General features: G+C 36.6%; 1 pseudogene; it reads right to left on the bottom strand.

Annotated features, from left to right (window-relative positions):
* Positions 1-2,024: 2,024 nt before the first annotated feature.
* LOC118009361 lies at positions 2,025-2,850 on the bottom strand (annotated as a pseudogene).
* Between the last annotated feature and the right edge of the window lie 13,851 nt (positions 2,851-16,701).

Genomic DNA, 16,701 nt, shown 5'->3' with positions numbered 1-16,701 from the left:
GAGTTGTTTTATTTTGTGTTTAATGTACATTTACAATATAGTGACATAGCTTATGTGATGTCTGTGGCAGTTATCAGTGTAGTCTCACAAATCCAAATTTTCGCTTCAGTATGTTTGTTCTCAGCAAGGGGACACTTCCCGCATTTTCTACCTTATGGCGAGTATGATTTTAAATTTTGTCGATAGAGGGCGCTAGAGAGACACTGCAGGGGGAAGGGAGCTTCTCTTTTCCTGGTTAGGATAAATGGTATTTTGTTTTTTTCTTGCTCTTGCCACACTGTCAGGCAAAGGGCAGGTGTGTAGGGACATTTGGTGTTGCTTTGCTTTATCTGTGCACCCAGAGCACACAGTTCCTTGGTGACCATGCAGCCCCAGTCCAGAGGTTCTTTTTTCCTTTTTCTTTTTTTATTTAATTTTTCTCCTTGCTTGATATCTGTAAACTAGCTTTAACTTAGGCGATCCAACAAACCTCACTGTTCAAACTAGGTCTGAACACTATCCTGGCACAGGTTGGAATATATCCTAAGTATGTCCTTCTTTGGTACATTTCCTTAGCTCTAGGAGAAGGTGGAGGAGCCCTTTAGAACATACTCTTTTCATCTTTATAGTTATGATTTTATCATAGCTTAATAATTCTTGATATTAAACTTCCCCTATTTAAGTTACTATGTGGCTCTATCTCCTAATTGGACCAAGACAAATACTTAGTCCATACAATATAATGAAGAACATCTTAAAAACTTGCAAAATTTTTTTTTACTTTGTAAATGATTACAATAGTTGATATGCATATATATGTATATATGTGTGTGTGTATATATATATATACACACACATATATACACATATATAAGTCATATTAAGTTCTTGATAAAAAATCCAGGTCAGAATTATGAACTTTTTAAATAAAAACATTACACACATCATGGTCATACGCTTTATTTCACTGCATCCCAGAGAAAAGCTGTGGCTTTATATATAAATAGGCATCATACTTTTCCACTGTGAGAATTCTATTATTTAAAGGCAAATATGAAAACTACCCCTTTCACTTAAATAGTGACCTTTGTAAATATGCACATATTAAAAACATTGATATTCAAATTCTGAATCTGTGGCCTTCATTTATTATTCTTATCGAAGACCAAGGAGAAAGAATAGCACGAGTATTTTCTTATAAGTTATTAAAGAGGTAAATTTTTATTAAAATTGTATTAGAACAACTGATTTACAATGCACTTTTAATTATTAGAGCGATGTAACTGTCTCTCTATTAGCTATCATCCAGCAGCTGTCCTCTAACCAATATAGGACTTGGTAGTGGCAGGAAGAGTTTAGGTTGGATACAAGTGGGAGACTAATAGCCAACACTGAGATAAAATCAGTTCTTGCAAATTGAACAAGAATCGAGTGATGGAAATCCAGGCAGACAGGCAAAGCATTTTATCTGGAGAATACAATGGCGAGCATTAAACAATAATGGGTCATGACAGGTGGGTAGACAGGCAGGCCACACACTAGGTCCAGGAATACCAGCAAGAGTGTTAAGTAACTTAAAACTAAGTTAAGGCAGCTAAATACTAAAGTAAAGATTCTAGAGAGAATTACAGAACACCAAAGAAATTGGAGAAAATTAGCATAATTCCCACTGCAGGGCTAAAATTTTCATAACAAGATTTGAATATAGAATCTCCAAGAATAGAGTGGGACACAGTCCTGGGTGAATAGGGGAAATGTGCAGGAAATCCAAACCAGGACCCAGGCATGAGATTAAACAAGGGACAGAGACTCAGTTACTTGATATAGAATATAGGATGGCTTCATCTCAAAAACCAAACTTGGAAGGAGAAGTGATCACAAGAAAAGAGTGCAGTTATCAAAGAGTTACCTCAGTGTGGAAATGCAGATCTGCTTGCTTGGAACTTATAAATTTCTCTGAATAAAGTCTTTCTTGATCCTGGGGTTGGATTGACTGTAGCTCAGAAGACAGTGTGAAATTAAGTGCTTTTCATTCTAGTTATAAGGGATGACAGTGAATGGGGGCAGAGAAATAGGTAGAGCATTAAGTCTTTATCACAGAAATAATGTATTTCTATTTTTTAAATGAATGTTTATATGTAACAAAAAATTAGAGGATTTTAAAAAGTCAACTTAAAGAAATACATTGGATAATAGTTTTAGCAAAGAAAAGGCTCTAATAGTGGGAGTAAAAGCCATTTGGGTCCCCTTGGTACCACCAACTCAGGAGATTTTAGTTGTAAACAAGCAGAAGGATGATGCAGTCTTTTGGTATAATTAAAACTGCATAAACCACTGTAGGTGTGTTCCTCGAATGGTTTGCCAAGTATCTTTCCAGGTCTACTACAGCTACTGCACAAATTGATTGGCATGAATAGTTACGTCCTTAATGTGCACATCATTGAGAGGTTGACATGTCTTCTCATTCACTGGTAACTTCTCTAATTCATCTAGAGTCTTCAGAACATCTATTACCTTTCCAAATACTGTATATTTCATGTCCAAATGTGACTGCTTGCCATAGGTGAAGAACTGAGATCCACTGGTGTTTGGGCTGTTATTACCCATAGATACGACACCTCTAACATTGTGCTTAAGAAAGTTGCTGTATTGATTCTCATATTGTTTGCCCCAGATACTGTACCTCATCTTCCCATACCTGTCAGATCTCCTGTTTCAACCATAAAACCTTTGATATTTCTATGCAATATACAGTCATTGTAGTAATTATTGATACTAAGAGCCAAAAAAATTCTCGCAAGTTTTGGGTGACCTCTCACAGAAGCCTTCTATTTTAATATCACTTACATCTGTATTCAGTGTCACTGACATTTTTAGTCTTGATAGTTTCAGGAACTACTGTTGTTAATTTCTCACAGTCTTATCAAGAGAAGTTAGAAAATGAGTCTCACTTCGGGTACCACAGGTGTTGTTAAAACAGAAAAGATGTAATTGCAGATGCTTGTGATTCGAAATTACTGTCTTCAGGCTACCCTGCGTTTCTATTTTGAAGTCCACTAAAAATTAGAATTCACCTATGCTTATTGTCTTGATATGTGGGCAGAGTCTCAAAATATTAAATAGCAGAAGACAATCAGGTAAAAGGAAAGAAACAGAAGGATGAAAAAAAAAAGCATGTTTGACTTTTATAAAGTTGATTACTTGATTTCTGAACATTGTAAGATAGCATTATACAAAAAAATGCACTCCATTAGGATGATGAGGTACAGTGGAAATAAAAGGGAGATATGGGCTCTGGTTTTGCACCACAATTCTCCCCTTACCCTATTGCATAAACTTGTACAAATCACTTCATTTCTCCTTGCCATAATTTTATCTGTTAAAGATTGACCTTTAAAGGAGCAGGTATATGTTCTAGGTCTCTACTGTGGAACAAAAGACCACAAAACTTAGTAGTAAAACTCCTACAACCATTCTACTGTATCACACAAATTTTGTGGGTCAGAACTTCCAGCAGAGATCTGTTGCATAATCCTACTGTTTCATGTGGTGTAATAGAGGCCACTTGATGATATTCAACCATTAGATAGTGTGGATTAGAAGCTGCAAATTGCATACTTACACATATGGTGACTTGGAGGGTACATCTGAAAGGCTGAGTTCAGCTGGAATTATCAACAAAATGCCTAATGTGGCCTCTTCAGTATCACATCTGCAGAGTAGTTAGATTTCTTATATGGTAGGTCAGGGTGTCAAGTGAAGAAGGTGAAAGTTTCATGATATTAGACAATCTAACACCACTTCTGCCATGCTCTACTGGTTGAAGCAATCTCAATCACGTACATATTCAAGGGGAGGGATCATTGACCTGCATAAAAGAAGTTTCAAATAATTTGCTTTCATGCTTAAACCACTGGAGTACAAGCCCTACAACAGTATTGATCTTCTCCTTCATCATGCAAGAACCACCAAAAGTCTCATTCTATTATGTTACGAAGCTCAGGTTCAAGGTCCAGGATCACAGCATTTAAATTATATCTAGCTATAAAAATATCTTGGTTTAGGGCATTTTTCCCCCTTGGATAAAGTTACTCTTAGACTGTAGACCTGTGAAATGAAGAGACAAATGATCTGTCCCCTTGGGACAAATGAATGTCCCAAGATGAAGCAGGCATAGGATAATCATAATAAATATTCCTTTTCCAGAACAGAGAAAATAAGACAATCACTACCCTATAGCAATTCTTTTTTTTTTTTTTAAGATTTTTATTTTTATTTATTTGAGACAGAGAGAATGAGAGGCTGAGAGCATGAGAGGGAGGAGGGTCAGAGGGAGAAGCAGACTCCCTGCCGAGCAGGGAGCCTGATGCGGGACTCGATTCCGGGACTCCAGGATCATGACCTGAGCCGAAGGCAGTCGCTTAACCAACTGAGCCACCCAGGCGCCCTATCCTATAGCAATTCTTAAATATAATTGGGCAGATATTTTCATTTCTCAATTGAGGTTTAGTCTTGGTCTTTGGGTTATAATAATTCTACATGGCTTTGGTCCTGCCCTCTGAAAACTTCCTTTTCCATAAAATCTGTTTTCCATAAAATTTGGCTTTCTTAGAATGTTTCTTGTATATAGAATTTTGGTTATCTCTAGGCCTTTTTTTTTTTTTTAACTCTTTCTGTTATGTTCAATGCTAATATAATTCCTTTAAAATCTCATGAGCCTTTTGTGTGTCAATTCCTAATCTGTTCCATTAGACAAAACCAAACCCATAAATCTTTTTGAGGTAAATCCTTCTCTATCTTGGTTTTCCTGTGAAGCTGTTGTTTGTGCACTAAGCACTATTGTCTGTCTTAGAGCATCTAATATGGCATATCCTTTTTCTTTTTGTTACTGAGAGGGTACATTTGATACTGCCTTAAATCCTTCTGAAGTCTTAAGGGATCTTACAACCACAGGGTATGTTCTACGGGCAGTGCATTAGATTTTATCTCTACCCTGAGACCATCTCTTACTTTGAGGACTACTCGCTGATTGGAATGGTTGTCCTAAGCCCTTTACATTCACTCCATATTCTATTAGCAGTTGATTATTTCATTTCTCTTTTCTCTCATTTTTAAAAAGACAACTGGAAGAAACAAGGTAGCATCTTCAACACTTCATCCAAAAATCATCTTAACTAGATTATCAAGTTTACTAAGTACATTATATATTTTCCAGGTTACCTGGGTAGAAGTAGTACCAAACTTTCTACCACCTCCTAGTAATTTTTTTTTTCAGTCTCTTCAAGTCCTCTATAGTATTCATTTTAAGCCTTGTCAGGCTTTTGCCTGTTGCCCTGTCCCCAGACCAGAGCCATACATTTTAGATTTTGTAATGTTAGCACCTCACTTTCATGGACCAAAGTCTGTTTATCTATTGGTGCAGTAAAAATAAAAACAATACAAAAACTATCCAAAAGTTAGTTGCTTAAACAACAATCACTTTATTATATCTCATAATTTTATGAATCAATAATGTAGCAGTACTCAGATGGGTGAGTCTCCTCTTTCATGTAGTTTTGATGGAAGTCACTCAGGGCTATTCAGTTGGCAGAAGGGCTGGAATAGAGGATCCAAAAGAATTCCAGTCATGTGTTGTCTCATTGGGAATGGCAGAGGCTAAATTCAGCTCCAGTCATCACTCAGATTATGTACAGGTGGCCTCTCCAGCATGCAACCATGTCAGTGTGTGGAGCATCTCACAAGGAGTACCTCAGAGCTTGAACAGCAAGGGCTCTAGCTATCACCTCTTAATGGGAGGAGTGAAAAGAATGTGTGGTCTTGGTTTAAAAATGCCAAAATTGGGCTAGCTGATCACTCATATCCTTTTTGTTTCTAAAATATCTATTTCAAAAGCAACAATAAAAGTTTAGAATGGATATGAAATAAAAGGGAAAACATTTTAACTTTTCACAAGTTATAAGCATCTAAACCTGCTGAAGCATTAAATAGTCTACAGCATTCATCTCTCAAAAGATTTAATTCCAAAGATAACTGTAGGTGATAAAGACATTTATAGCTGAGATTGGATGGAAAATATCTAAAAATATATAACTTTATATCTATTTTTCTATAAAAAATGGCTGCATTGCTTATTACCTCTTGTCATGAAATGGTTTTCTTCACTAAAGCCTATAAACAAAACTGAAACACTTCATTCTTAAAGTTGTATTTTCAGCTATTTTGATAATATGTAAAAGATTATTGCCAGGGAAGTTTTAAATGTAATTTGTTACTTAAGATAAAGTTATCCAAATCAATAAACGATATTCTCCTCTTGATATGGTTCTGTGTGGTACCTGAAATAATAAAGCCATAGAGATCTGAATAATCTTAGAAATCATCTTGACTAAATTCTTTCAGCCACAGATGAAAGAACCAAGCCCTGGAGGGACTATGAAGCTTGTCCAAGGTCTCTTAGCTGGTTAAAGGGTAGAGTCAAGGGTGACCACAGTGCTAACAGTTACAATGATGCTCTTGAGAGAAATAAGCTTCTCAAATGATACAACTATTCCTTTGCAGTTTATGCCCTCATTAATTTCCTTTAACACCTTTTTCTTCATCTATTGTACATAATGTTTAGAGCAACCTTACTGAGTTGAAACAATTCTAATCAGACTGAATCAGTAAAAATTTCCTGTTTTGACATATTTAAAAAAGAACAATAATAGATAACATAAATATAAACATATTTCTAAAAATAGTGAGGTGCTGGTAAAGAAAAAAAAGGTAAGTTTAATGTTTTATTTCTTTCATCCAGTACCTAAGGAATGATGGATTTTCTGTATAAAAAGCTATCTTAGAGCCTATTTGCCTTTTGTCCCAATTTGTAAATATCTTCTGAACCATTCTGAAATGCAAGCATATCACTTGGGTTTGAACACTTATAGTGATAGGTGCTCATTATTTCTAAGAAGAAAAGAGAAAATTTTGTTATAATAATTATAATCTTTATTATATACTATCTTTTAAAAGACTAAGATCTGTCTCTGACGGTATAGATATCTTTAATACAGGCTTGGTCTATATGCCATCACAGAATATGTCACCATTTTCTTTTAAGATGAACATGTTCAAATATTTGAGGAAAAGCATGAAGTTGTGACTAAGTGTTTCATAATTTAAATATACACAATTCTCTCCATTGGCAAAGATTCTAGAATAGAATAAATGCAAATTGATGGTGATAACCTATGCTGGGCATCCAGCTAAGAGGACAGCATTATGGATTACATGTACTTCACCTCTACTTTATTTCTCTCTATTCCTCTAACAGAATGCTTTTATCACTTCTGTTTATTTTTTTAATTTTATATATCTTTATACTTTGCATATAGGTATATAAAACTGAGATTTATATATTTTTAGAAATGGTTGTGTTTTCCTGAAATTGTACATTAAGGAGGCAGTATTTTTCATAATAAGATTTGAAAAGTGAGACCTTGTAGAATACCCACGAGTTTGAGATATATGGCAAAATGGGAGGTCAGAGATACTTAAAGCCTGAGAAGAACCCAACCCACTGTTGATGGCTTTGAAGATGGAGTGAGGAGGCCACAAATCAAGAAATGCAGGGACACAGGAGTTCCGATTCAAGATGGTTCCCATTTAACGAGGCTCTTGAACTCACCGCTTCCCATGGACACACTGAATCTACATCTATGTATGGAACAATTTCCTCTGAAAGAAATCCAGAAACTAGCTGAGCAACTCTTATACATCAGGTGAACAAGAAAAAAAATAACACAGCAAAGTGGGTCTTGACACACCCTCGATTACTGGGAAAAACAAAGAAGGCTGCTTGGACAATTGCAAAGGTTTGAGAGGCAACCGAGAGTTAGGGCTAGGCTGATTAAGTTTAGGCAGTATGTCTCAGATACCATGATCCCACAGATTATACAGTACTGACTGGATGAAATTATTGCAAATAAACAGTTCTAAACTGGGGACAAAGATTGCATTTGTAGGACCATACTTCTAATCACTTTGATGATTTTTTTTTAAATAAGTGGGTTTTCATTTTGATGGAAGAAAAATAGTTTTAAATTGAGAAGAATAATGTAGTGTACTCATAAAACCTACATATGAAGTATGTAGGTGTTGGCATTGTCTGCCCCTTTAATGCTATGAGCATTCTGGAATCATTGCATTTACTAAGACTATAATATCGACTGACCTTTGTCCTCACTGCATTATCCCAGGACTTTAGGGAGGTCAAGAATATAGTAGATGGAGGGATAAGTCCAGATTATAGTAATACCTTCAGTTACCCTATGTTAGCATGTTTCCCCAAGTTAACTGCATTCATTCTTGGTATATGTATCCTTTACAGCATTTCTCACATGCTTGAGAGTTGTTTGTCTGTGGATCTCTTATCCTACATTACAAAATTTCCTTAAGGGTAAGGATTCTATTTTATACATCTTTGTAACTAGTCAAGTGAGTCTAGTTAAGTGAAAAGCAGTTATTTTAAATCAATTATTGCACTTAATATTTTAATGCTTTTGTAATATTTAAAGTCATTTTAAAAATCTGTTGCCCAGAAGTAGACATGTAACTTCATTTAAGATCTGACTACTACATGATATTACTGAATCATCCTCTCCCTTCAAAACCTCAAGCATATATTTTGTTTCACTGTCATAAGGGTTATATGCATATATAGTAGTTTTAGGATGTTTTTATTTTTTATTATTTTTTAATGTTACAAGTTTTTATTTAAATTCTAGTTAGTTAATATAGAGGATAATGTTAGTTTCAGGAGTAGAATTTAGTGATTCATATAATACCCAGTGCTCATCGCAACAAGTGCCCTCCTTAATACCCATCACCCATTTAGCCCATCCCCTGACCCACTTCCCCTCCAGCAACCCTCAGTTTGTTCTCTATAGTTAAGAGTCTCTTTTATGGTTTGCCTCCCTCTCTCTTTCTCTTTTTTTCTTCTTTTCCCTATGTTCATCTGTTTTGTTTCTTAAATTCCATATGTGAATGAAATCATATGGTATTTGTCTTTCTCAGACTTATTTCGCTTAGCATAATAGTCTCTAGCTTCATCCACATTGTTGCAAATGGCAAGATTTCAGTCCTTTTTATGGCTGAGTAATAACCCATTGTAGATATATACCACATCTTCTTTATCCATTCATCAGTTGATGGACCTCTGGGCTCTTTCCATAATTTGGCTATTGTTGATAATGCTGCTACAAACATCAGGGTGCATGTGCCCCTTCAGATCAGTATTTTTATATCCTTTGGGCAAATACCTACTAGTGCAATTGCTGGGTCATAGGGTAGCTCTATTATTAACTTCTTGAGGAACCTGCATACTGTTTTCCAGAGTAGCTATACCGGTTTGCATTCCCACCAACAGTGCAAGAGGGTTCCACTTTCTCTGCATCCTCACCAACATCTGTTGTTTCGTGTGTTAAGTCCATCTGGTCCACTGTGTTATTCAAAGCCATTGTTTCTTTGTTGATTTTCTTTTGATGATCTGTCCATTGCTGTAAGTGGGTGTCAAAGTCTCCTACTATTATTGTATTATTATCAATGGGTTTCTTTAATTTTGTTATTGTTTTATATATTTGGGTGCTCCCAAGTTGGGGGCATAAATATTTACAATTGTTCTATCTTCTTGTTAGATAGACCTCTTTATTATGATAGTGCTTTTCTTCTCTTCTTACAGTCTTTGGTTTAAAATCTAGTTGGTCTGATGTAAATATGGCTACTCTGGCTTTCTTTGGATGTCCATTAGAATGATAAATTGTTCTCCAGCCCCTCACTTTCGATCTGCACTTGTCTTTAGGTCTAAAGTGAGTCTCTTTTAGGCAGCATATAGATAGGTCTTGTTTCTTTATCCATTCTGATACCCTGTGTCTTTTGATTGGAGCATTTAGTCCATTTATATTCAGAGTGATTATTGATAGATATCAATTTGGTGCCATTGTATTACCTATTAAGGCATTGTTTCTGGAGATTTTCTCTGTTCCTGTTTTAGTTTGTGTCGCTTTTGGTCTTTCTTTCACACTCAAGAGTTCCCTTTAATATTTCTTGAAGGGCTGGTTTTTGTTTTTCTGGGAAACTTTATCTCTCCTATTCTGAATGATAGCCTTGTTGGATAAAGTATACTTGGCTGCATATTTTTACCATTAAGCACATTGAATATATCATGCCACTCTCCTCTGGCCTGCCCAGTTTCTGTGGAGAGATCTGCTACTAACCTTGTTTGTCTTCCCTTGTGAGGGATTTCTTTTCCCTTGCTGCTTTCAGGATTCTTTCCTTATCTCTGTATTTTGCAAATTTTACTACAGTGTGTCTTGTTGTTGGCCTGCTTTTGTTGATTTTGATGGGAGTTCTCTGTGCCTCCTGGATTTGGATGTCTGTTTCCTTCCCTAGATTAGGGAAATTTTTGTCTATAATTTGCTCAAATAAACCTTCTGCCCCTTTTCCCCTCTCTTCTTCTTCTGGAACTCCTATGATATAAATGCTGTTACCCTTCATCAAGTTGCTAAATTCCTTAAGTCTACATTTGTGATCCAATATTTTTCTTTCCCTCTTCTTTTCAGCTTCATTATTTTCCATAATTTTATCTTCTATATCACTGATTCATTCCTCTGCTTCTTCCGTCCTTGTGGTCTTTACATCCAGTCCATTTCACATCTCGGTTATAGCATTTTTCATTTCAGCCCATTAGTTTTTAGTAAGGGATTCCTTGGTGTCTTCTACACTTTTCTTAAGCCCAACTAGTATCCTTATGATTGTTGTTTTTAAATTCTGGATTTGGCGTATTACTTATATCTGTTTTGATTCGATCCCTGGCCATGACCTTTTCGTGTTCTTTCTTTTGGGATGAATTCCTCCATCTTGGCATTTTGTCTAGGTCTCTTCTCTGTGTTACAAAAGCCTGATATATTTCCTGCTTCTAGAGTAATGGTTTTATTAAGAAGAGGTCGTATACTGTCCAGGGCCTGATACTTCAGGAAGTGTTTGTGGTGTATGCTGTGTGAACTCTGCTATTGTGTTTTGGCTGCTCTTTACCTCAGGTCAGTCCTCTGAAGAGTTTCTCCTTGCCTACAGTGGGGAATGTTAGGACTTTGTCCAGTGTGTGGTGAGTTTTAAATAGGTGTGCTCTGGTCTGCTTGTTAAAAGATCCTATTTCCACTAGAGCTGAAGCTTTGCAGCACTCTATGATCAGACTTGGTGTGTGTGGAGAGTTTGTGCTGGTCTCCTGGGGGAGGGGCCAGCTGCTCTGTCTCTCAGGCACCTTTGCCCTAGTAAAGAAGCACCTGCAGAAAATAGGGGGGTGGAACATGGTGTAAGTGGCTAGGCCTCTGTTGTCTGTGCTGTTCTGCTCACTGAAGTCAGTAGATGCTGATGGTTGGGGGAGAAAAGAAATGACACGAGCACTCTCACTTGTCCTTGGAGAGGGGGGATTCATGGGTGCCGCTCTCCAGGAAACCCTCACAGAAGAGAAAACACTCTCCTTGTGTGTCCCAGGCATCCCTCAGATCCCTACCTTCACCCTGTGTCTGGGCCATCTGCCTGCCCAGCAGTGCAGTGCACGTGTGTTTTATCTCAGGCGCACTGGCTGAGTTTCAAAACTCCAAACTTTAGGGACCTGGAGTGGCATGGACCTGTGCCGGTCCTCTGATGGAGGGTCTTACTGCACTGGGGCTGATGCTGGTTTTTCCCAGAAGGGCAGTCACACCAATGTGCAGGAGCTTGGAATTTAGAGTAAAGCACAGCAAAAGCCCGAGTCCAGGTTAGCCACCCTCAGCAGGTGTCTCTGCCCTATGCTTAAGGGACAGGGGAGTGCAATGGTGCCTGCTGGCTCTTTTGTGCCCTGAGTGGCAAAGCCACCTCTCCCGGATGCACTCCAAGAAGAGGGAAAGGTCTCTCCCCATGCATCTCAGGGGATCCTCAAATCGCACCATATGCCCCTGGGCCTCTGCCCTCCTCCACAGGAGCACCACTGTGGCAGGCCCCACACCAGGTGATTGCATGGACTTCTAAAACTTCAGTCTTTGAGCTCTGCTGGTTGTAAATACTCATGATAATCACCCCCTTTCATTTTCCCAGTCAATGATTTTGGGGAAGTGTTTTTCTTGTGCGATCCCCTGCGTGCTGCTCTCTTTCTTTCTCTCTCTCCTTTCTCCATGATCTGGGCTCCCTCCCCTGTGCAGCACTCATGATCCTCCCCCCACTCCAATCATGTCTCTGCACCTCCTACCTTCCACTATTTGGCCTCTTCTCGCCCACTAGTTGTGCAATTTGTTCTTTCAGGCCTCAGATCGATTTCTTGGGCATTCAGAATGATTTGATATTTCCCTGACTGTGTTTGAGGGACAAGACAAGCATACGGTCCTCCTATTACTCTGCCATCTTCTAACCCACCTACATTTTTAACATTTTTTTAAATTTCATATTACACTATTCACAGTTAACTAAAATTCTCAGATTTTATTTCCAGGAGATTTTTTCATGCCTTTTCATCATATGTTTCTCAATTTTCTGTAAATTTTATTTAATACCACCCATTCATTCTTCTATAAATTTATTCCTTGGTAATAGAGTAATATAACTTTAATGTTTTATTTCCTTTTATTCTCCATCAAGTATTTCTAAGTTTTAAGTCTTCCATTTACCTTCCAAAAGTTGAAACCCAAACTTACTACCTACAGACAACCATGTCCATTAGAGATGAGTATTCTCTTTCATTGGGCACATGTAAATTTCTTTTAGCATAGAGATGGACTTTTGTGATATTGCTTTGTAAAGTGCTATATACATCAGGTATCCTAAAATAAATGTTTGATCTTAGAATATTGGATTTTTGGTAAATGTCAGATTGGAATGGAAAATAATATAGTAATTTGTGACTGATTTAGGATATGGGTGGCAGGCATAATTTCTCATTTCTGTGCCTAGATACTTAGAGATAAGCTTTTCTGGTTTATTTTTTAAAATTTCACACAAATCTTTTCCTTGTAAATGCAGGTGAATATTTACCCTCTTTAAATAATGCACAGATGATGAACAGAAAAATTAGATAAATATACCATCTTCAAAGTCTCAGTTATAAGTAATTCTGATATCAAATTCAGTATATTAAGAAAAATGTGATTCTATAGCCAAGAGATCCAGCTGAATAGTACTTTTTTTTTTTTGAAAGCTATGTATTTTTGGAAGCACCCTTCTTCAATGATATTTGCTGATTAGTTTCCCAAGTTTCCCTTGCATTTCTGTTATTTTCCATTAGAGATCTATTTGCCCATTCTCCTGTACCCATTAACACTTGTGATTCCACATGAATTTTCTTCACTACCTCACCACAAAATAAATACAAATTTTTTTCACTGTTGTATCCACACAATTATATAATAATGATAGAATTACTAAGATAGCTCCCTTTCTCATAACTATGAGTCACTCTCAAATATTTTTTTTTAGCCAGTTACTACAAACTGATGGGAAAACAATTTACCACAAACTCTAATAGATAATTTTCAGGGAAACTAATTCCTAAAATGCATACTTTAGTATGCATTTCTTTTCTACCATTATGATCATTATCTTTGCTTGGATTTTATATATCTATATATTAAGAGCCTGAAAAGAGTATGTTTTTCTTTTCACTTATTTTTATAAGTTGGGAAGACACTGATTCTCTTTTAATGTCATTTCCTTTCTATATAAAGGAAATGTTAATTTAGATCCTTTAAAGGAATTAGCTCTCAAAGTTATTCAGAAACTTTAGGAGTGAAGTTGCATTTTTTAAATTTTCAGTTAAAATATATTGAATTAGACTGAAATAGTGAGGGGCAAGGCAGGAAGCCAAGAAGTTCTCAGTACTATGATTGATTACACACACTAGTACCTCACTGAACAATATGAGTTCACTAGGTCTACCTTCATATTTCTGTTTTTGTATGTGTACCTTTACTACCTGAAATGCACTAGTAAGCATCCCCATCACTCATCTATAACTGCTACTCTGTGTAGTTTATCCCTCTAGTCCTTAAGACTCAACTCAGCCATCACTTTTTCCAAGAAGCCCTATTATGACTTACGGGCTTCTATAGAGCTCCTGTGTTTGTTGTTGTTGTTGTTGTTGTTTCTGTTGTAGCATTGTCTCAATCTATTGTAGTAATTCATTTATTTTCTGTTCCTTTCCCTTATCCCCATTAGACTATGAATACCTTGAGAGCAGGATTATGACTTATTTCTAAAATCTTGTTTTTCCCCCTCCATTTTACCCAAACTCATGTGACCAAAGATTCTGAAGGAGCATGTGTCCAATATGATTTGTTCAAGTTCCCCATGCTTGATCTCAGCAGCATTTTCCCTCAAATTTCTTTCTTCCTTTAGATTCTATGACACTAAACTTTTCTGATGTTTCTTTACCATCTGTGTTTTTCTACTCATCTTCATTTTCTGGTTCTTCTGCTTCCAAGGGATTATAATTATTTCATCCATTGGCTCAACATTCTATCAAACACTCTTCTAGGTCCTAAGAATTTAGAGCACAAAATAATAATTAAAAGAAGAGTTCCTTAGGACTCTCTTTTAGTCCCTCTCTTTATCCTTATTTTATCCTCAGACGCTCTCATTAGTGTCTATGGCTTCCAATGTCATGTACATGTTTAGAATTTTGAGGATAGATCTCAATTCTAAAATTAAAGTGATCTGTTCAAATTCCTATTTAATATTTCTGCAAAGAATTCTCATAAAGAAGATACCTCAAACTAAATTCATATTTCTTCCATAAAATATTCTACCTTTTACAGATAAAATTAAATCAAGGTAACCATTCATTAAAATAGTGGGTTTTTTAAATTGAGTAAGTTTGAATTATATAGAATTCATTATTACTCTGTCATAATGAAAAGGACCTTGAACTTGGATTCTGTGCCTAAGTTGGCAGGTTTTGTCAGTAACTAGCATGGTAACCCTGGAGACTTCTCACAATTTTATTTTATTTTTTGCCTGTAAAATATTTCACATGTTGTCTAAGATGTAAATTTTTGTTTGTATGTTTCCATGATCCTAAGGGCTATTGTATTTTTTTTTAAAGATTTTATTCATTTATTTGACAGAGAGAGAGATAGCGAGAGCAGGAACACAAGCAGGGGGAGTGAGGGAGAGGGAGAAGCGGGCTCCCCGCTCAGCAGGGAGCCCGATGTGGGGCTCGATCTCAGGACTCTGGGATCATGACCTGAGCTGAAGGCAGACGCTTAACGACTGAGCCACCCAGGCGCCCCAGGGCTATTGTATTAATACTGTAATGACATTTGGGAAAAGAATGAAAATAAAAGCACAGAATCTATGAATTTCTAGGTGAGTTTATGTAGGCCTGCTCATCAGATGATCTTGATTTCTCATTGTTTCTTCCTCTTTTCTGTGGTTTGAACTTTTAATATATGTCCCTTGATCTCATACCTTTTCTCCATTCCAAACACATAGAATAGAACAGGGAAATATGACTTGCTACTAATTTCTGTATGACCACATATAATTTCCATTATTATTAGCAATCTAAATAGACAGGCTCAACAATTATTTCCTCCTAGTGAAAAATTAACTTGGCATTTAATAGAAACTATTTCCTTGAACCGTTTTCACATGATTTCTGAACATTGATCCTATTTCTGAAAGAGCTTTTAGAGGACAATATGTCATTTTCCTTTGCCATAATTTGATGTTGAAACCTATTAACACATACACAGCCATTTTTTTCAGTATCAAAAATGCACCTGAATTTGAATTTTTTGTGTTTCCTCAAAAACAACTATGCTAGAAACATCCAGCTCAATATTTGTTTAGGAGATGAGTTATTGTTACAGAAACAACCATATGTAGATCAACTGAGTATAAGCACTTACCCAAATACACGATGTGTGTATGTAGAGTCCAGCAGTAGTAACCTCATTATTAGTTTAAGGAAGACAGGTAGTGAGGAAAAAGAAAGCATCTATACAAAAGGCAGGGAAAATTCAGCTGAAACTGAGAGAAGTGGGGAAGGGATGAGTGACTTAGAATCAAAAGAGCTGGTAATCTGTGGAGGAAAGGTGGCTTGGATAGAATGTCTGGTTCTGGTAGGTGGACCCCTGTCATTCTGAGTGCTCTGGTAAGTGGTGAGGATATTATGTTACCTTTGAGAGATTTGTAGTCCTCTTGAGGAAATGCAACATACTGCTTTTATTTCTACTTATATTTAGTTCTACTCTTATTCCTTCACTTCCTAATCTAAGGAATAGGAAGTACTTTTCAGATTTTGTAGAAAGAACAGTAAATGAAGTCTGGCAATGATGACCAATTCTACCACAAAACCTATCACTGAAGACCAAATTTCTGCACCGTGAAAAAGCGTATAGTTCTATGAAAGCTGTGGTGAAACTTGTTTTATTTTTCTCTTTATCTTTTTGATCAACAATAAATTTAAGATTTTTTGTTGTTGTTTATCTTCTTTTGTCTGGTTTGGTCATTATTATAAAATAGTGCCTTGGGCACCTGGGTGGTTCAGTCAATTAAGCATCTGCCTTCAGCTCGGGTCATGATCCCAGCGTCCTGGAATCAAGTCCCACATTGGGCTCCTTGCTCAGCAGGGAGTCTGCTTCTTTCTCCCCCGCTTCCCTTGTGCTCTCTCTCTCTCAGATAAATAAATAAAATCTTTAAAAAAATAATACCTAT

This window comes from Mirounga leonina, unplaced genomic scaffold, assembly GCF_011800145.1.
Source record: "Mirounga leonina isolate KUSES-001 unplaced genomic scaffold, KU_Mleo_1.0 Mir_127, whole genome shotgun sequence".
Taxonomy (NCBI): domain Eukaryota; kingdom Metazoa; phylum Chordata; class Mammalia; order Carnivora; family Phocidae; genus Mirounga; species Mirounga leonina.
The sequence above is the reverse complement of the archived record's forward strand: the minus strand, read 5'-3'. Positions and strand labels throughout refer to the sequence as shown.